Here is a 22,345-nt window from a genome sequence, read left to right as displayed (position 1 = left end):
ATTCTGTTGAAGTATTCATGCAAGATGTGAAGCATTTGTTTACTGCTGAAATTCTTTCCTTCATTTAAAGGAAAAACAATTGTTTATTGATGTTGGGCAGAACCCACCAGTAGATGCTTTGTCACACAGCACAGTTCCACTACACTATTTCTGCTCTCCTTTCCCAAAAGCCTAGAAGTGCCATGGCTAGAAATAAGTGTCTAGTTCTGTGATGTGCTATATGTTTGAAAATGCACTTTATGGTCTGTATTACAGACAGTTCAAAGGGAATATAAATTGGTGCAGTATTCTCTCTTTTCTTCTAATCCAGTTCCATATATGCATTGAATTTTTACCCTGAAATATATCTTTAACAGCAACTTACCACTTTGCATTTTATTTAACTTGGACTTTGCTATATTTGTGTAATTGTTATGATCTAGCTGCTCCTGTAGTGTAAAATGTTTAATATCCTCTAAACCAATTCTACTCTGACTTTTAGCATTGTATATCCAAGGAGAGAGCTGATTTTATTTGCTTTTCCTTTCAGAACTTTCAGAACTTCCTAGTTTTAACTTTATTTTCCACTTTTTGCAGGATTGGCCATGAGAATTTGTAGAGTTTGAAATTTGGAAGTTTGGAAATACTGTGATGGGGCCACTGAGAAGTTACCTTCCTGTGTACAGGTCTGTAAAATGTATTGTGTTCTGACTATTTGTCATGGTTTAGGAATGGTATTCTCCAATTTAGTGTTCCCACTGGAACCACTCCAAGCTATATGTTGCTCACCCCCCTCCTCTCTCCCTGCCTCATTCCCTCCTTCCCTCCCCCTTCCTCTCCTCCATGATGGAATGGTGAGGAGAATGGGAGTCACAAAAGATAAAGATCACAAACTGAGATAAGAACAATTTACTAGAAACAGCAGTGAGGTAAGAAAATGAGCAGTAACAGCAACAATACTAATGACGGAGTGTGTAGAGAAATAAATCTTCTTGCTGACCCATGGAAACCTCTGACAATACACAGCCACTCCCTCTGCCATGCTAGCCCAGTCCAGAAGCAAGCCCTCCCCCCTGTCCTTGGAAGATGACCTGAGGTGGTACAGGATAACCTCTGGGTCCTAGCCATACCCCATCCTGGCTACTGCAAAAACTAACCTTGCCCTGGCTGGAACCAGGACAGTATTTCAGCATGTAGACCCCTGTGCTGACTTGTTATCTTTTTTATCGTGAATGCCTGTAGCCAAATCTAGCTTTATGCTAGAGAAAATGTTGTGAAAAATTCATTTTGTTTCTCACCAGATGCTTAGGACATAACTATTCTGTTACTGTTGTACAGATGTGGAGTAACCCATTCGTCTTTCCTTCGAAGTGAATGATTGCAGTTTATAGAGTTGAACTGCAGAAAGGAATTGGGCCTGTATGTCATTTTCTTCTCACTGCTCTGCCTTTCAGTATGTTTTGGAGCTGCATTACCCTAAAAGGCCTTGCAATCGATTGCTTCCACCCAGGTTGCTCATATGTTAGCAGCTGACCACAGTTACAGCTGTGGATATTTTCAGAAGCACACTTAGCAGACGATCAACAGAATTACTGAGGCTTTTGGGTCAGGAGGAGCTCAGGTTCATGGAAAGTTTACAAAAATGAAAAAAAAAAAGTTAATATTTAAGAGACTGTAAAAAGAGCATAATAATAATGGCCTGACTCCTGTAGTGTCAGCATGGCAAGAAGTGGTGAGAAGCCTGTAGCTAATGCTATGTCCTTGTCAGCTGAAATGATAGTGTGGCCAGCAATCACTCTGATTTAGAGGGTAGAAAACACTCCCCTGCATTTCAATATGTTTTTCTATGCAGCTATATAACATAGAAAAATTTTATTTCTTACTGCTTTCACAGCTAGTACTGAACAGCATTTTAATAGAAATCTGCCAAGAAAAACCTATGGGAATCAACTTTTCCATCTGGGTGGTCATACCCTGCTATTGGTCACACTTGGGGTCTGTAGGAATTGTATGCCCTAAATAATAGTTTTCAAAAATGTTCATTTTTGAATATACTATATTTCATTTGCTTGGATTACCTTGGCATGCTTTAGGTGTTACTGTTTTCCCTGTTGATTCTGTAGTCACATACTGTTTTATTAGCCTGTAGGAATTCTGCAGGGAAAGCAGCCTGTAAACCTTAAACAAAGTCAGATGGATTTAGGAGATGAGAGGTATCCAAAACAACTTTTAATTAATTCTTGGAAATTATTATGATAATACCTTTTAAAGCCGACACAGCTCCAAGACACTTTAGAAACTCTTTGAACCTAGATGTAAACCTCACACAAGGGCACAGCTTCTGTAATGAGCGAAAGCCCTACATCAGACTGGTTGAGATACTGCAGATACAAATCTGATAATGCTGCCTTGGGCCTGTGTTGAGTGAAAGCTCTGTGTTCAAAAATAAGCAGCCTTTCACTGTAATTGAACAACTGTTGAATGATCTGTGTCATCTTAAGGCTTTGACTGCACTGCTTCTTTCTTTAATGATGATACCCCTTCAGGCAAAATTTGTGGTTTTCTTAGACAGGGGGTGGGGAGAAAGAAGTGCAAAACTCTGGAAGACATTTGGGTAGAGGGAGAAATCTAGTTGCAGTTGGCATTTGCTAGAACTTTACTAGTGGCAACAGCAGCTTTATAAAATCTTCCTTTCCAGACCTGTCTATGAATGTTGTTTGAATCACGCCTCACCTAAGGCTTCCAAAAGTTACTGCTAAAATTGCCAAAGCAAAGTGAGGTTGGGCCTGTGTCTTAATAATGTGATACAAATGCAATCAACAGCTGCCATGTGGAGAATTTTAGGCAAGTCATTTGTCTAAAACACATTTTAAATTTTCCTTGTTCAGCAGTCTAGTTCTTGGAAATTTGTGATCTACATACAAATTAGTATTGTGCCATTTAAAAAGAGGATAAATATGATATTCATTTGATATATGTACATGTTAGATGTATGTATATTAAGAGGCATAAAGTAGTTGGGTAAGGATATGCTGTACCCTCATTAAAAAGCAGAAGCAAAGGGAAACCAATTAAATTAAAAGGCAAGACAGTTCTACTGAAAAGGACATAGAAAGTGTAATTTCCCCTTGGAAAGTATTGCCCCAAGGTGTTATCAAAAGGTATTGCCAGAAATAGATATTTACATTAATGAGAATGCCATCACAGATACATTTTTCATATTTTACCTTTATAAAGAAGTTACAGTGGTTACACAGCAGTGGCAGAAGGCTGAACTCACTGATCCTCAACCTGGGGTCTGGGTGAAGTTTCTTCTCCAACTGTGTGGGTATCTCTTGTACCACTTCTTTGCATTGTCTGGTAATGATGTTGAATGGAAACAGGACAGTGATCTAGCTAAATAATTAGTTTAACCTCAGTCAGCTATTTCCATTTATCCCATGTCTTTCACTGCAAATTTCAAGGGGTTTTTTTGTCATTTGTAAGTATCTCCTCCTCTTGTTTTCTTAATCTCTTGTTTATTTCCTGCATATGATCCCTCAACTCATTTGCCAGAGAGGCCTCTTTTTTCCTGAGATCTTTATTACTTGTTCTTGCTTTGTTGGAGATTTATTAATGTATTGCTCAAGTTTCTAAGGTTTTCTGTCGGGGTCACTAAATACCTCTTGGGTGTCCTCAGACTTTTGCCCTTGACACTCCTGTGGTGAAACAAGTATGGTTTGGTTTTACAGGGAGCAGAGAAAAACAAAGGTTGTGAAAACAGTTCATGGCCAGCCACCACATGGGATGAGGAGGCTCTGACTCCTGGGGCTGGCCTCCTCTGCCCTGTCCTCCTGTTACAACTTCCTGGGCACACAGTCAGCATGGGCTGGCTCCTGGGGGAGTTTCCTGGGGGGAGCACTGCTCCGTTGTCTTGCTGCTTCTCAAGTGAAGAATTCACGACTGGCAAAACACAAATTTGTCAAAAAACACGGGAGGGAAAGGGAGAAGGGAGAGGAATAGTCTAGGGAGGACACTTTTCTACTGCAGCTGTAATCATGGCAACTGTACCTTTGATCTCCATACCGGTGCTGTGCATGGACCTGCTGCTGCACTGGATAAAAATGCAGAAAGGCCAGAAAGGCCAGATTCTTTGTGCCACCAGGCTTTGCCAGAAAGGCCAAACTCTCTGTGCCACCAGGCTTTGCTCAGGGCTCAGCTGTCCCACCAGACGCTCCAGTGGAGGGTTGCAATGAGAAAGCAGAGGGAGCTGGTGCACAAACCAGGACTGTGAAGGAGCACGGTTGTCTTTGTGCATCTTATATGTAAATTACCTGGCTACAAAGAGACAGGAAGGAAAGGAGATGTTACCGCCTGGAAATATGCCATGTGTGCATTTGATGGGTATATTTGAATTATTGAAAAGATGGAAACAAAATAGTTTGGTAGTTGGAGAAAATCTGTAAGTTAGATGCTTGAAGGAAGATAAAATGGGAAGGTGGGGGAAGTGAAAGCTGTCATGGAGGCAGAATTGTATTTTATTAGAACAGAAATCCAAACAAGACTGTGATTTTGTAGACTATTGTGTCCAAATAATGAGTCTTATGTGCAAACTAATTACAAACACAATGAGCTGGTGCAAGGACTTGAGCAAATCTTGTAAGGAGTACCTGGGGGAGCTGGGGGTGTTTGTCTGAAAAAAAGAGGCTTGGGGAATACCTTATCACTCTATGACTGCCTGTAAGGAGGGTGTGGTGAGGTGGGAGTTTGTCTCTTCTCCCACATAACAAGCAGTGAGGTAAGAGGAAACAGCCTCAAGTTGCACCAGGGAAGGTTTAGATTGGATATTAAGAAAAATTTCTTCACGGAAAGGATTAAAACAGCACTGAAACAGGCTGTCCAGGGACATGGAGGAGTCAGCATTCCTGGAAGTGTCCAAAAAACATGGGCATGTGGCACTCAGGACACGGTGGGGAATGTGGCCATGCTGGGCTAACAGTTGGACTTGATGGTCTTGGAGGCCTTTTCCAACCTCAACAATTCAGTGATTTTATATGCATTTTTTACTTTCATTTTTGAATGGTGGCTCAGAGTGTCTTTTACCATCCAGCTCTGATTTTTTGTTGCCCACAGCAAGCCACAGAACAAGTTCTTATGAGAAAATCTAGAATGGCAGTGTGCTCTCCTGAGTAAGAGCTGTGGCCAGAGGAACTGCAAGAGATTGAAATTCATATGTATGCAAGGAAAACAAACCAGCAGCCAACCCAGACAGCAGATTGACCTTCTGCTGGATTTTATGTTTTGAGTTCTTTTCAAGGTATTTCTAGGAATGGTTGCAAGTACCTCCTCCTCTTACCTGGACTCTGGAACAGTCCAGAAACATCCTTAAATATTTCCCTGTTGTTTAATTATAGCTGCTACCCAGAAGAATGGGAAACCAGTTGAGAGACTCCTGCAAACTAAGCAAAGTTTTCAAAGGCTCAGATTAGGAGTAAGGCTCTTTACTTGCCTCACTTTGGTGCCATCATCTTCTGCTTCAATGTGGCACTTGGGTGATAATCTTTGCTGTTCTTAATTCCTGAGGCAAAACATAAAAAGAAGGGATACCTTCAGTGTCAATAGTCAAGAACACCTTAGGGACACCAAAGATAATTTGGCTCATTTGCTTTCACTACCAGCAAGAATTGTCTAGATAATCACAGATAGATGTTTATCCAATCTTCCAGTGAGGAATTTTTCAGTGCCACCCCATGTCGTCTTTTCCAGACCTACACAAGACTTGGGAATTTCTAAAATCCACATTATGCTCTATTTGCTCCATAGGGAGTATTTTGGTGTCTTATTTATAGTGAAGCTAGAGAACAGTCGAACGTAACTTTCTTTATGGTAATCTTTCAAATATTAGAAGGGAAAATTACTTGGCATTGTAGCTGATTTAAGTTGTTAATCTATTTTTTTGGAATAAGCAATTGCAGATCTTACAGGTCCCATTTAAAATACTTTTTCCTATCTTCACCTTCCATGTGTTGCTAAATTCTTGATACAAGTGCCAGCATTAAGAAGCTGAATCTAGTCAATATGACTTCCAGATAATACAAATTATGTAAAATAAGCCCAGAATTTAAAAGTTCAATAAATATTATGGAGCTACACACTCAGTCAAAATGACCCCAATCCATATTATGCCTCAGCTGTGTGTGAGTGGAGTCACTGCTAGTGCCTTCTCTCTCTTCCATCAGTTAAGCTCTCTCAGTGTGATACTGGGTAATGGATGGCACTGTTGGAGAAGCACTAAGTGAGCAACTGATGGCTCTCAGCATATGGATAATGGCACATCTTGCACCTTTTCATTGCCCACATTCTGCCTGCACATAGATAGCTGAACAATAGATGAGGTGAAATGGTGGCCGTAGAGCATTGCAGAAACAATAATTGTCCATTAGGTCCCTCTAAAAGAAAGGCAGCAAAGAACTGCTACGTTTTTTATCCCTAAGGCCCTGAGAAGAATCAATCACACGTCATGAATAGTAATAATAATAGAAGAGGGAGGACAGCTGTTCAACTGAACACCATCAGTATTGACACCTTCCAGGAGGAGTAATCCCCTTGACCGAAGCAGGTGTCACAATAAGATAAAAGTCATAGGCTACAGCTCCAGTGAGAGTCTGTTGCCATATACAGAAAGACATGAATTGATTTCACTTCTGAAAGGCAGTTAAAACATCTTCTCCAGCTGAGAGGAGAAATATGCTGTCACCACTGTTCAAGTCTCCAGAAACAGCAGTGAAATTTGAAGAGATAGTACTTAAAAAACAGTACTTAAAAAAAGGATTTTTCATATGGCCAAGCACCAACCAAAATGAAAATTTTTCCTGCTTTTCAGCTAAAGTATGAAAAAAGGCTACTTGTTCAAATAGTAAACATTAAAGGATTTTTAAAATTAGTTTACATGAGAGCAAATCATAGAATCATTTAGTTTGAAAAAGACCTTTAAGATCATCTCCAACCTTACCCCAGCACTTCTGAGTCCACCACTAAATCATGTCCCTAAGTGCCACATCTACGCATCTTTTAAGTACTCCAGGGATGGTAACTCCACCGTTTTCCCTGGGGAACATATTCCAATATTTGACAACTCTTCTAATGAAGGAATTTCCTCTAATATAGAAGCTAAACCTCCCCGGTTGCAACCTGAGGCCATTTCCTCTTGTCCTGTCACTTGTTATTTGGGAGAAGAGGTTGACCCCACCTCAGAGCAACCTCCTTTCAGGCAGCTGGAGAGAGCAATAAGATCTCCCTGAGCCTCCTCCAGGTTAAACAACCCCAGCTCCCTCAGCCACTCCTCTTAAGACTTGGGCTCTAGAACCTTCACCATCTTCCTTGCTCTTCTCTGGATGTGCACCAGCTCTTGATGGGTCCAGAACTGAACACAGCCCTTGAGGTGTGGCCTCAACTGTGCTGAGTGCAGGGGGATGGTCACTACCCTAATCCTACACGCCACATAATTTCTGAATGATGGTGCGTTTGGTCCTGCAATTAATATATGCACAATGTTATCAGCATTATTTCAGTTCCTTTTTGTCAACCTTGTAAAAACTCTTCAACACCAGCTTAATTTAGGACCAAGCTTTGTTCATCTTCAGAACTCAAAGCTGAGCAGAGTCAAATCAGTATCATAAGGAATACTAAGGCAAAGTCTTGATTTTGGTAAAGTTCCAGCCTTCTTTCTAGGCTGAAGTGTAGCACATACAGCACTTCTGGGATTGAGAATCCCAAGGTATTCTGCTCCAGAATGACTCAATTCTAGGCTCAGTAATCCCTTCAGAAAAGGGAAAATACAGAGGAAGTGACTACTAGATGCCACAAGTTAAAAAATTAATGAGAATCAAAAAGCAAAACTTAAAAGAAACGATGTCAACCTTAATTGATTATATGGAAGAAATTTCCTAAAAATTGCTGTAGGCAACCATTCAGGAAAGAATGTGTTCCTACTTAATATCATTGATTCCACGTTCAGAAAAAAACCCCAGCAGGCCACTGAATAGTGAGTTCAAGAAGTGTTATGAGAATCTGAGGAATCTTGACCAACTTTGCTCAAACAGCAGAAACGAAAGTAGAAAGATGAAAGAATATCTTGGGTCAAGCTACTCTTTAACTCTGGGCCTTCAGAACACTATTAAAAATTTACCAAGGAAAAGGTAATACATACTATTGCTCAAAATATCCTAGAACAAACAAAAGAAATGTTCTTCATCTAAGTAGCTGCAGGTTATTTTCCTAGAACTATCCTAGAAAATTAGGAAGTAGCTTGAGGGTCCTGCAGCTGTATCACTTGTACTGACACTTCCCATTAGAACTGTGGCTGACCCATTTCTGAGGGCCTCCACTGATGGAGATTCTCTGAGCAATTCATTCCAATGCCTAACTTTCCTTACAACTAGAAAAATGCTTTTTTTTCTTTTCTTAACTTGGGAGTTACTTCTCTCCTACCTGCAGTGAAGAGGAATAGGTTATTCCTTTTGTTCTTGCAACCGTATTTGAAATTTTCAGTGTGTTTTGTCATGTTTTGCCTTCTTTGCATTAATCAACAAACTATTCCTTCAATTTTTTGTCATGTTTTTAAGAGTAATCACTGTCAGTTGGTTACATCCTCCTTAAAATGTGGCATCCAACACTTCACCTAAGGTTATGGTTATGAACTCTTTCCAAAACAAAGTAATAAAGGAAAATTCCCTCTTGTGTCTTGTAGATAACATGCTCCTTTATGTTTCTAATATGGTATTCATACATATGTGACAGTGACTATTGAAGCTTGTGATCTACTGGCTAACCTCAGGTCTTGCATAGCAGGAGAAACCTATTTGGTTATTTCCCACTGAGTGTTTGCTCAGTTAACTGTTTCTGACCTCACCTCCCAAAGTTAATTGCCAGCAGCTTTAAGATTTTCTCAGTCAGTGATATATGTATTCTAGGGTGAAATTTGTAAGGCCTAGACAATTTGAAAAAATTTAGCTTCTCTCAGTTCTTTCCAATCTAATTTTTTCCTATTATGAACTGAATTTCCATTCCTTTTGTCTTCAGTGTTCACTTTTGTGGCTCTCTGATCCTGCAAATAGCTTTTCCTCCTGCTGTGTGGCAAACCAACTCTCTTCTCCCTCTTGCTAATAGTGGTTTCTTACTATTGCACTTAGTGGTTTTCTTAGGAAGCTTTGCTACCTTTACAGCCCCCAACAAAATTACACAAAATGTTACACAGACTAGATGAAGGGCATTGAAAGACAATTTTCATAATATGGGACTTCACAGAGACACTAGAATTACAAGAGCAGTTGAAGGTAGTTATGGCAGTATTGACAGGTTGCACTCAGATGTCCCTATTCTTACAGTCTCAGAGAAAACCTGACCTGATCTGATTGAAACAAGAACCAGCACTAAAGAGAATAAAAGAAAATATTTCAGAGGGACCAAGGATGTTGAATGCAAAGGTCAAGTATTAAATCTAGGAGAGGGCTGATTAAAATATGGCACCCTGTTTGTAAAATTGACTGATATCATGTGTTTTGCTTAAAGGAGACCTAATTGCTTCATAATGCCATTCTTTAATGTTTTAGGGCCACTAATTCACTTTAGTTAATAATGATGTTCTGTGTTCCTATCAGTCCATGAAAAAATCCTGAGTGTTGCTCTCTTCACCCAGCTTTTTTACTCTTTTGAGGTGACAAGGAAACAAGGAGAGAAGAGAAGAGATGGTTACAGAGTAACAGGTTAAGGACATAGTTCTTATGCCGTTGCCCAGTATTCCTTTCTTTTTGTGGGCTTTTTTGGTGGTTTTTTGTTTGTTTGTTTTGGGGTTTTTTTTGTTTTGTTTTGTTTTGTTTTTTGGGATTTTTTTTGGAGAGTTGTGTGAGCTATTCAGCAATATTTCTAGCAATATTTCTGAAATCCTGGCCAAAGTTCTGCAGACCAGCTCCTGTCAGGCTCCTGTGTCTGTCACACATGAGTGAGATCAATCAAATGCCCTATCTGTTCCCAATGAAGTGTAAATATACAGAGAGATCTGGTTGTTCTCTTGTTCTGGGGCATGAAGCATTTTGAACCTCTGATCTTTCTATAATCCTTCCAGGAACATTCCTCTTTAATGCTAGAGGCCTTTGCCTCCAGATTTTGTGATGGTCACTCCTGCAAGCCTTCCACCATTAATGCATCTTTGATTTTTCCACCTCCATAGCTCTGTGTGTAGGTTGAAGTGAGTTGGGATTTCTATCCAGGAGGTTTGTCAAGAGCCATGCAGTCAGCAGGCAACTTGCAGTGCCACAGGATGGGCTTTCAGAAAAAAAGTCAATGTTTGATAGCCAAATGCAATATAGTATTTTAAGGTCTTCAAGTAGTAAATAATCTCCACAAGTCAACATGGATGTCCTTTATGACAGCATGTTGTTTCTTTGGAGGTGTTTCACTGCATATTCTGAAGATTCACTTGACTGCTGATAGTCTCACCACTGAACGCATGATGTGCTTAGGGCAGTGGGGCCTAAATCAAAGTAGAGGGTTTTAACTTAGCAGCTTCTGGCTCATTCGGAGGCTTTTCCTCACTTCTTAGTTCTCCACTTGTACTCCACTCCGCAGAATTTCCCCCAAAGTGAAATCTTTGGTTTATATTTCAGTCTACCAGGATTCAGGTGCTCAGTGAGAGCCCATAGGCCTATGGCTAAGGGCTTACCTCTACACAGTGGAGGAGTTCCCTCTGTCCATTTTCCAAGCCAACCAGAAGCTGTGTAGCACAGTTAGCAAGATGCTGAGTGCAAGCTCATAAATTGCCATGATTGGCAGTGTTCATTAGCTCAGACTCGTCGCAGTCAGCTTGGCCTCAGCACTGCTGGTGAGGTTATGTGGTTTCCAGTTGTCTCCAACCCAGAACAGAACAAACACTCATCGGGCTGGTGTCATCACCTGCACCATGCTATGGTAGACTTTGCACAACATTTAGAGCACCACAGAGCCCTGGAAACAGAGTACTCTGTGAGCAGAGAAGAAGCCTCCTTCAATGGATTGATATCCCCTGTCCCTTAAAAGTCCTACCTCAGTTTACCAGCTATTCCTCAGGTCCCCATGGGCGAGGGGCAGCCCGTGCTGTGAAGGTGCATTGGTGCCAGCTGGCAGGGCTGCCCACACCTGCCCATCCCATCAGCTGCTCCCAGGCACAGCTCACCTTGGCTGCTCTGCCTGCCTCCCTCTCCCTAGGCAGCAATTTGTGTGCACCTTCACCATCCGGCTGCTGGTTTTCATTAAACTTCCAGTAATGAAATTACCTCTTCTGACTTCTCTCCAACTTTTATACTGGCTCAAAAGTGGGTTCAGATTTGCTACTGCCCCTGTTCTGCCAGAAAAGGTGTAATAGATGGACAGGCAGAGGTTCGGTTAAAAATAACCGCAGTGAGCGAGAATCAGACTTGCTCTTTGCGCTTAGGCTGCATTTTTATATTATTTCGATACTGTATTACACAGATCTGATCTGGGAGCATACTGCCTTCCAGCTCTCATTTCCACACTCATCACCAGAGGCTGCCCTCCCTTTGGCAGAGCTTAAGGGCTCAGCAGATTCTTTGTAAGTGGGAACTGAGAAATGATTCATGTTAAAAGAACCATTTTTTAAATAATTTTTTTTAATGACCCTGGTATGGTTTTGGGTATAGCCAGGCAAATGATTGAACTGAGGCAGTTGGGGGGATGAGGTGGAGGGGAGAATGGGTCAGAAACAAGGGCCTGTGCTTCTCACCAACATCGAGAGCCTTATATCCTTCAATGCAGAGCTGATACCAGAGGCAATACCATGTGGCTTAGTCCCCTTATTTCTTGTTTTGTCTCCACAGTGTGGTGGCTTATAGGAGCCAGTCCCAGGAGAGAAATTGAACAATAAAAAGTGAATTTGTAAACTGGTGGAAATGTTATACTAGAAAATTGAAAATTTTGCATGTGCTTGATGTCTTGATGTTCTTCTGTATTTGTGACATCTCTGCTTTTTATGACTGCATGATCTCTCTGGTACTTTGTTGTTCATATTCCTGGTTCAGTATGGGAGATGACCAAAATTTTTCTCTTTAGCTCTTCCAAGAGCTAAAGAACAGTGAGATAAAGAACAAAAACATTTGATCTCAATAAGATTTAACTGTGTTATGGTCTGTAGCTGAGTCAATTACTTTGGGTATCAATAGTATGACAAAAAATTCAAGGCCACTTTGGCTTGGCTGTGGAAAATGACAAGTATAATGAGGAACATAAGTCCCATTGCCTTCATGTTTGTTTTGTTTTCCTTAATGGAAAGAGTTGACTGATGTGACTGGAGCATTTTGCCCTTGGGATTATTACTAGCTTCTTAATCAAGGAAATCTGAGTAATTTGATTATGTTGCCAACTCTTCTCTGGTCCCCACTCCAGCTGAGACAGGTTATAGATAGGACAAGATTTGAAACGACAATCCTTTCCAAAGCATTGTTTGTTGAAGAAGCAAAGAGCCATTACTGCTTTAAGAGAATCTGTCACCTTGTCCTCTAGAAGAAAGGCAACAACAATCTTTTCCAATAATGCACCTGTTATCTCCCTCCTGGAATTTATCAGGCAAGAAACATATTGATCCAATTTGCAGGTTGCAGCCTGCAGTTCTCTAAACATGTCCAAACCCCTGGCACCTGATGATGGCCAGAACTTAGTCTGAATTTAGTTTGCAGACATGTACCTACCCACCCTGCTTTTTCCCTTGTGGATTGCTGTTCTTTTTACAATCCAAGCAACCTAAAGTAGAAGAAAATTCCTTTGTTTAAACTCATTAATTTTAACTCAGTTTTTTAGGAAATTCTCTACAGTGTTTTTCTCCATGATTTCTCACCAGCTGTGAATTTGGAGCAAAAAATAGTGCATGGAAGTGTTTATATCTAAGCAAAATATGTTTAATTGGAGTTGAAAAAAATCTAGAAACATTCTTTTTCTATTTATTATTTATAAATTGTTGTCATTTCTTAATGAAGACAATATTTTGTTTGCATAGAACTGGCACTTCAGTTTTAATCTCTGGGCCTGTTCTTTAGGATTGCTTTTTAAGATAACAGACACGTTACACTTTTCAGAAAACACGTAATGATTCACTGTGCTTTACCCATCATTATCAAACAAAAATGAATGTGAAATCATTCATTTTCTGATCGATTTAGAGTGTGACAGATAAATCTTCCTTGTTTGTTGGAAACCACTTACAGAGGCTACTATGGCAACAAAATTAATGACAAAGAAGGAAGCTGTTAATTAATTGTTCAGGCTGACTAGAATAAGAAAATCCTGAATTTTTGCTGCATCCATGTACTACCATCCAAATCACTCTTGGTTATTTATTTCAAGAGCTAGTCTGTCTTTTTACTGTACTGGAAAAAGAAAGACTTTCATGATAATAGAATTGAAAGGGCACATGGACTTCATTAGCCTTCCCCCCGTGATCCTGTTGGACATGATCACTGAAGTTTGGGTCATGCTCACAACAATCCCCTCAGCTGCTGATAATTTGAGGAATAAAGCTGATAATGTTTTTAGGCCACTAAGGACATAAACAAATAGGAGTAGTCCATGCATCGAGAGGTTTACAGTCCACAAAGCTGATGCCAACCAAAAAGTAATACATTGGAATGCTGGCAAAAAGGGTATTTCCAATTGCTTTTTGAATAGTCCTGGGATGCTACCAGAGAAATTATGTTGATGTGTGTTAGTAGGTATGAGATGAGCTGAGGAATACGTGATCTCCTCATGAAGAGAGGAAGAACTCTTGGGATGCCTGTAGGCAGTTAAGTATATGAGCTAGAGCAGTTTCCTTACTACTAAAGTTTGCATATTATGCTCTGTAAAGCAGGATTGATATGTTTTATACAACAGGAGGATCAACCAACAAACTGATTCAAGGCATAACTTACGGAGAGACTGATCCATTTTTCTTTCCGAAATAAATAACAGTTTGAGAAAATAAATACATCTCTATAGAGAGTTCAGAGCACAAGAAGTTTAGGCACTGTCCATTTTTGTATTTATTTAACTGAAAGAGCTGGTCATATGGTGGAAATGCAGATGGCTAGAACCTTGTAAGGTCTATTGCTATACGGCCAAAACTCTGCTTTTCCAGAGAATTTTGAGAGATGGGTAAGGTGTCTGCTGTTTGAAGTGGCATGAGGAGATATCATGTAGCAACAGGATGCTCCTTCTCCCTTCCTCTTTGGCATTGTTTACTTTCTTGTCAGCTTTCCAGACACATGACAATTGACCTTCTAAAGTATCACATCTATGGAATTAGAAGCTTATGAAATATGAACTGGAGAACCACAGAGTACCCACTTTGAATTCCACAATGAAATTCCTTCAGCAGATGATTCTTTTACACAAAGGCAACAATTTTGCCTCCAAATAAATTAGGAACAAGCTTCTAAAGCTGTGACAGGAATCAAAAGTAGTGATTGAACAACTGAGAAGCATTTGCTTTTCTGTAATATTCCTTCAATAAAGAGCTAAAACCAGATTACTGAAACAAAAGAATAAACCCAAATGCTGCTTACAGCAGTATATTACATTTTTCTCCTGGTGGAACCCATGGGGTTGTTATTCTAGGGGCTCTTTCCCCACTAGGTTACATAATTTCTCTGTAAGATCAAAAGGTTACACTATAAAACAGAAGTGCAGTGAGTAAGCATTTCCAAAAAAAGGTGCTGGTGGCTGCTCACAAGCAGTGTAGAAGTGTGCTCCATAGAAACAGGTAGGTTTGCAACACTGTGAGCCTTGTCTTCTTCTCACAGCCATATATTTGTATGCATATATATACACATATATATGTTAGAGTGTAGGAGGGTTACCTGCTGTGCAGGACATGATTGTGGTTTTCTTGGACAAAACTCTAATTTGTGTCACGTGGCTAAGAGGGCTTTGTGGGTACATGTGATGATGGCTGTAAGCAATGTCTGATGAGAGGCGATGTTCCCTTACTTGAAAGTAGCCATTAGAATATTTCTTCCCTTCTCTTATTCTAGTGTTTACAAATCTTAGCTGATTCTCTGCTAGCTAAGGAGGGGAAGAGGAAAAAGCCTCAATGCAAATAACCACAAGGGGATTCTTTTTCAGTCAATAATAAAGATATCAAAAGCCATCCTGTTTTCCAGGCACTCTTCTGTTTCTGCCACCTATGATATCTACTCCAAACATGGTGCCATCAGTCAGCTACGGTGTGGTGGATTCATGAATATTTACCAATTTGCAAATTATGCGTGGAGAGCTCTTAGCATAGCTGTTTCTTTGTCTTTCTGCTTTTCTTCCTTCACTAATGATTTAAAATGTTTACATGCCTAGCATCAGAGGCTGTATTCTATGCTTGCCGTTTGCCTTTGTACACCAATTAGGTCTTTGTAATTTAAATGATGTTTTATTTGTTGATTTGGAAGCATCCTTGTTGGTAGAATGAGGTTTTCTTCATCCTGCAACTGTTCTTTGATATAATGATTTATTAAGGTACTAGAAGAAATATTGATCCTGCTAATAGCTTCTGCTTTGCCACAGAATGCCTTACATTTTACTTGCTGAAAGGGCCATATTCCTTTCCTCTTCATCTGATTGACCATAAATGCTTTGGCCTTTCCCCAGCAATTATCAAAGCAGTGGGTAAAAGTCAAGTATTTATAGACTAATTAGAGAATTCAGCATGTCTAAATGTGTACTTTACATAGCACAAAGAGTTAGAGGACAGCACTTTGAAATTAGGGAGTGGGTTCATGCTGCTCAAAAAGGAATTAGCAAATTCAGAGGAGTTATATATTTATTATCGATTAGGATGATCTTTCTGGGAATTGCTATGTGGAATTATGTGCTGGGCCTGTGATTTATTAATGGCATTTATGCTTACATTACATTGGTATTTTCACTATATTCTCTGTCATCTATTCTAACCTCCTCTTTCTTGAGAAAGCTTTCTAAGGTTAATGCCTGCAAGGTGGAGGGGAAGGCATCAATTTTGTAATCCATCTGGAGCTGATTCCTTTTGTAGGTCCTTTTGACCACCTAGGAAAATGCATTATTTCTGTAGTAACTACAAATGCTGAAAGGGAATAGGGAACAGCTCCATGGAAAATATGGGACAAGGCTTTTAAGGGTTCAGCAAAATGAAGCCAAATGGAGGTGGAGGTGACCTGATCAGCTGTGGATTAGTGTCTCCATTAGGCTGCTTAAGGTTGTGGATACAGCATTACGAAAAACAGTTTCCTATATTTAATCTTATTGGGACATTCTGTTTTATCCCATTTTGCCCTGTTGGGTCATCTGTAGACTTGTGTTGCAAACTTATAATAGTGAAAACATATTGATAGAGATATGTTAATTTTTATGCTTCACAGTTAGAGCTAATTTCTGGCTATTTCAGGATCAGGAAGACTTTGCCTGTGGGGGGAACACTACGAAAAATCTTTTTTTGTAGTCCTTTAAAAAATTTCCTCCAGTGAAGACTGCTGAAAACAGAACACAAAACAAATTTTGCTGCTGTTCATAAATGTCACTTGCTCCTGTGCAATTGCATACTCCTGAAACTCTGGTTGGAAAGCACAGAGTAGAAGAGTATTTTTGCCTTGTGTTAAGATCTGTATCTTGAAATATGCATGTGTTAGTCTGTTCCAGGTTTGTTTTGAGTTAACATTTTTGTGTTTTATTTTGCTAAGTGTGAGCACTGTTGCTAGTGAAGCTGTCACATAGGTGAGAGGACTTTTGTCACCTACATGAGAGCTAGTCACCCTGCATAGCCAGTGGAGACAAACAGGCATTTCTAGGACAAGAATCATCTCAGCTTTAAATAGACAGGCAAAATAAATCAGATTCATCACACCCTGGAAGTGTTTCTCTCTGGTAACGGTGACGGGAGCTGTGAGTGACTAGCTCAGAGGGAGGTGTCCACAGATCACTGAGATGAACCCATCCTGCCGTGGTATGTGGGATGAGTTACCCCTGTGAGTCCCCAAAGGAAGGAATATATTGCTGAGAAAGTCTGGATAGCATACTCAAACTCAATCCAAATTTTTTAGATTATCTAAATCAGCTGAGGTCTATCCTGCAGGTCCAGGCAGGTTGCTGCTGGTCTGGATCTAATTTGAATGTAGGAGGTGGGTCTTTTACAGGTGTAGATCTGTACAGCTCCATTATCCATCAGCAGAGCTCTGCTGACTGCACCAGCACAGGATCTGATCAGCAGAAAGGTGGTTCTGCACCTGAGTTACAGCAGCAGTCCGGGGGTGAGATTTTATCTCCCTTTAAGCAGGATAATGTGATCTGTGGCTGGGCCTTGTTCCAGCCGCAGTAAAATGCTGGACAAGGGGAAGGGAGATCCCCTTTGCAGTAAGTGTGAGGGGATAGATTGTATCCAGGTGCTGTGTTCAAATCACTGTGGCCCATATGAAGGGAATGGAAAGGATCCCAGCCCAAGACCAGCATTGTCAATAGATGCCCTTAAGTAATTTCTCTACAGCAACATATCTTCATCTCTGAATGTTAATTAATAATTGATCTTGTTATGTATGTAGAGGACTCCCTATAATTCAATTCTCTATATTTATGTCTCATAAATGACTCTGCCTTGTCAGATTTTATGGTGAAATAGTAGATCCAAAAATTAACATAATGGAACAACCAAATCGCATATATAGCCTTGATCTGCAAACTCTTTTTCCCATGAATAATTTTAGTTATTACAACTGAACTCACTGGGACTTATATATGCTTTTGCAGGATGAGAGCCACAATGTTTATTAAATTAATTTCTTTCATACACTACATGTGTTCAAATGAAACTAATTTATCTGTCATGTATCTAGGCATTTTTCAGCATATATTATGTAATTAATTTTTTAAAGCGTGGTTCTAGTGAATCAGAGGCCTAGCTAATATCTCCAGTAGATAGTTAGATAAAACTGAAATCTGAGCTCATGTCATGAAAGAGAATATTACTTTGTACATGTGTATTTCTTGATATATATTATACTGTTTAATAGATGTTATGTATGTATGCTGTTATAAATATCTATGTGTAGCTGGGCATATACAGGTAGATACGCATGCATAGATGCATGTAAGACTTGCTGTCTCCATACATATATCTTTATTTATATTTATATAGCTATGCAGATTCTGTATGTTTGAAAATACAGTTTTTTTACTTACTAAATATATGCACACCCAGATATACTCATGCTTGTCTGACTCACTCCCATCTATCTTCGCTTTCAAATAAACAATCTGTTTCTGGAGTTCAAAATAAGTGCTCCCCTTGTGAGGACCAGTGGCTTTCTAACTCTGTGAAGAAGGAAACTCATAAGATTCAGTTCTAATGCTCATCCAGAGCTTCAGTGTGGACAAATGTCATCTGCTTTGCGTCAGTGTGTTGTGAAGCTGAAGAAATGTTGCACTTTATAATGACACTGTGCTTATATATTGCTTTGCTGAGAAGAGGGAATGAAAGGAAGAAAAGAACCTTGCCCATAGTCTGTCAATTAAAAAATATGAAATAAAATGTTATCCAATGTTTTTGTATTTAAATATAACAATAAGGAATGTTTAAATTCAAGAATAAGGAAATATACTGAGCTTGTTCTGAGAATGTTGCTTAATGATATACAAATAATCACTCGGATTGCAGTGTTTGAAATGAGTGTGGTTTATGATCTAATGTCTAAAGATCATTAACCGACATCTGCTAGTTTCTGGAAACAGTGCTGAAAAAAGCCCCAAATATAAACTCCTTCAGTTAAATTGCCCTTTTTATATGCTGTAAGTAATGGGGAGAGAACCGTAGGGAAGTCTGGAAGTGCTGCCCACATTCGGGTAAAATGAGTTTATTCTCTGCCATTCAGAATTGACATGGAAAGATTACTTTGTTTCCCTTGTAAGAGAAAAAATAGTTGTTTTTCTTTGCTTACTTCTTTTTTTTTAAATGGGCTCAGGCAGCCATGAAGGCTTTTAGACAGGACATTTGGCCTATGGGGCTGGCAGCACTGACTTTATTACATTGCTTACTGACCTTAATCCCTGATAGTGTAGATCTCAGTTAGGGTGCTCAGCATTGCCTTGTGGAGCTGCTTTCCCATAGCTGTGCTCACATGGTGGTGCTCCTCGACACACAAGATTCCCTGCTCATGCTGGTGCTAAGTACTGCTGGGTGCCAATAAATCTGTCCAGGAGTGGCCCCTCAGGGAGAAATTCTGAGTGTGAAATGTGCTGCTGTGTGGGTGTCCCTCCCATCATGTACCAGGTTGTCCTGTTTGGGTAGTGTAGGTGTAGGAGTTTAGATAAGTCAGATGAGTGACAAACACTGCTGTGCTTATAGTTTGAGCTCATAATATATAAACATCCTATCTTCCAAACTCCTGCTCATAAGGCATCTTTATATTCAGAGGGTTTTCCAATTAACTTGTCAGGCTGTGTGTAAGAGGAAAGATTTTAAGATTGGTTCCCTTAAAAAAATGAGATAAAAGTGCATCAGTGCACATTAGAGATGAAATTTTCAAAACGAAGGCATCCTGTTGAGCTCTGTTTTGCTGTTGTTGGCTTATATGTTGGCTTATATGTTCCTTCTTTTGTGTGAAACACATTACAAACATCTCTGCCAGAGGCCTTTTGTTTTGGGGTTGATCTGAATTTAAGGTCAGCCACTTAAAAATGAGATTAAACAAAGGTGATGAAATTATGCTAAGTGAGGCTTTTCAATTAACTTTATTTTTTAAAAGGAAACTACCTGGAAGGTGGCACTTATATTGTTATAGTGGCAAATAAGTATCATTATGGAGAATTCAGCAAAGAAATTTCTACAGGCAAATGTCTACAGACACAAAATGATCTGTGCACAGCATCACCGCCCTGAAAGCAGTGTGGATAGCTGCTTCCTCAGTGAAACAGAGAAATGCTTTGGCTTTTCTTTACTGGGGAAAGGAACATACTTTGGGCTGGTAACACAGCAGCCAATGCACATCTGATTCTCACTGTAACTTTCCCTAATGAGGTTTATTTATGTCCCAGCTCTCTGCATGATCACCAGTCATTAAATACTGTCACTCAGGAGTATTTGTGCTTAGGGTTTTTGCAGAGATTATGGTAACATGTAAGCAGGAGTTAGTGGAGCTCAGCAGCATTTGGTTGCATTTTTCAGTTCAGTGTTTTGACATGTGGTCTCTTGTAGGGGGTTTAATTTTGGTCTACTCCAGTTCTATAAAACAAAGCCAAAAAATTACTGTCCACAAAACAGACTTAACCCAGGCATTAATTTATTGGTGTTTGGGAGCTCCTTGCAATGGCACTGGAGGATGTTGAAAACAGTCTAAACTGTACCAATATATATTTAAAAGAGAAACTTATTTTGAAACTTTTATTGAAAGTTTAAAAGGAAGAGTATAGAAAAAAACCAATGTTTTAGTTTTATTAAGCTAAACTTGAAATATATCAGCCTTCTGAGGATTGTACTTCCCTTTGGATATAACAGAAGATGTTCCTGTGTATATCAGGCTGGACTCAGGTGTCATTTTCTCTCAGGCAACTGAGAAATACACTTTCTCTTCCCTGTGATTCAGGGATCCTGCATTCCAAGGAGAAAAAGGGTTTAAGAAATAGAAATGACAGTTCCTTTAAGTTTATATCAACATTATCACACAACTGAAAAGGTCAGGAAATTTGCGATTGTCTGTAATGATACAGACTGTAATGCTGACTCAGGTGAGCTAACGAGCCTATAGAAGGCAGTGGATTTGTGCTGACATAGCATAAAGAGTCTGTGAGCTATATATTTAGCCATTCTTGGCTAATTAATACTCTAAAATTTCATTTTTATGTACCTTTGGACATGAACTGCTGGGGAAATGTCAAGTTGAGAATGGAGGGAGACTGGATTCGTCCCTGTGATTTGAAAAGAAGGGTAGGAGCTGAGCTTCTCTGCTTGACTGCTTTAGGTGGGCAGGCAGGGACAACTAGACATGCTCAGACCACATACCTGGACCAGTCTTTGTCTTCATAAATTTCTTGTTCTTCCAGAAGAGTTGGCTTTTTAATTGGTCATCGTCCTGCTACCTGAACAGGATCAGATGAATTTCTCTGTTAGGGAAGCACAGAGTTATGTGCTATGAATTCTAATGTGGAAAACTCACTGTGTAGGAACCAAAGAAAAAGAAGTGCTAAATTAAAAAAGCTTCTAACCTGATATAAATAATCTTTGTTGCCTGTCACTGCACCATATCATGGATCAAGGTTTTTTTTTTTTCTAACAAACATTTGGGTAAGCTGCTTAGAATATGTAGATGACATTGGAAATCACTCCTGAGTGGTTTGTTGAGTTGTTTTTTTATTTCTTCTTTCTGAGGTTCTTATTTAAATCCACTTATAAGTTACCATTGTCATAAGCAAAATATTTCATTATTATATTAAAGGAAGAAAAGTGTCCTTGGCCTGTGATCACATTGACCAAGATTTTATGGTGGAATTTTAAGTCCCCTAACCATAGGGATTTGTAATTTGAAATATAGATGCAACTTTGGAATAAACAGTTTCATCTTTGTTGGCTGTGATAAATATGAGCCATAAAGTAAACCTGTGCTCTGAACCAGATTGGATCAAGCATCGTTGCTGAAGTTTTTTTTTTGCCATTTTTCTATGTTTCTCTTCCAAGCATCTGGTTCTACAGATCACAGTTCTCCATTTCAAGGTTGTATTTTTTTTCTGAGGCTGAGGTTAAGGAATTTTCACATCCCAAGGGGAATCTTCGTTTTATTTTTTAATCTATCTTGCTGTAGCTTTATTTCTACAGCCAGTGGTTTTGGTAATCCATACTGTTGAGTTGTCTGCTCTCCAGGTAGGGTGACAGGTAGATTTATGAACCAGGAGAAGATAATCTGCTTCCACAAGGGGTCACTGGTAGCAGTGCACACAGCAACTAGTTTCTGCCATGCTTCTGTAAAGAGCAAGTTTAGACAAGCCTCTCATCAAGCAGAATAAAAAAGGAAAGGGAGTTCTTACTCTTTAGAAGTCCACTCTATGTACTTTATAAAGAAAAGGGGCAAGATAGTTAAATGAGAATGCTTTTAAGAATTGCTTTCCTTTCAGTAGTCAGGTAGCCAGGTGTCAGAAGTCATTTGTGCCCTCCCCATCTGAGATAGGACTTCACCATTCCCTGCTGGTAGGGGGTGCTTGGCTGATGTTGCTTCAGAGTCTGAGTTCTAAAGGCCATGAGGATTGCTGGAGCTACAGAGAGCGTAACAGGAAATTGTTAATTCATCCACAGAGTCTGTATGGGTAATTAAAACAATTCTCCTGAAATCCATATGCCTGCCTGCCTATTGTTAAGAGAGGTTGC

At 39.6% G+C, this 22,345-nt stretch overlaps 1 protein-coding gene across 6 annotated transcripts in view; it reads left to right on the top strand.

Annotated features, from left to right (window-relative positions):
* The window catches only part of ENOX1 (ecto-NOX disulfide-thiol exchanger 1), a 358,181-nt gene that overhangs the window by 112,992 nt on the left and 222,844 nt on the right, over positions 1–22,345 (top strand). For all 6 annotated transcript variants that reach the window (XM_077173669.1, XM_077173673.1, XM_077173668.1 and 3 more), the window contains exon 3: positions 577–665. The gene's annotated coding sequence lies outside the window, so the exon portion shown is untranslated. The remainder of the gene's footprint in view (positions 1–576; positions 666–22,345) is intronic.

This window comes from Agelaius phoeniceus, chromosome 2 (genome assembly GCF_051311805.1).
Source record: "Agelaius phoeniceus isolate bAgePho1 chromosome 2, bAgePho1.hap1, whole genome shotgun sequence".
Taxonomy (NCBI): Eukaryota; Metazoa; Chordata; class Aves; order Passeriformes; family Icteridae; genus Agelaius; species Agelaius phoeniceus.
Note: the sequence above shows the minus strand (reverse complement) of the source record. Positions and strands in the feature narration are given on the sequence as shown.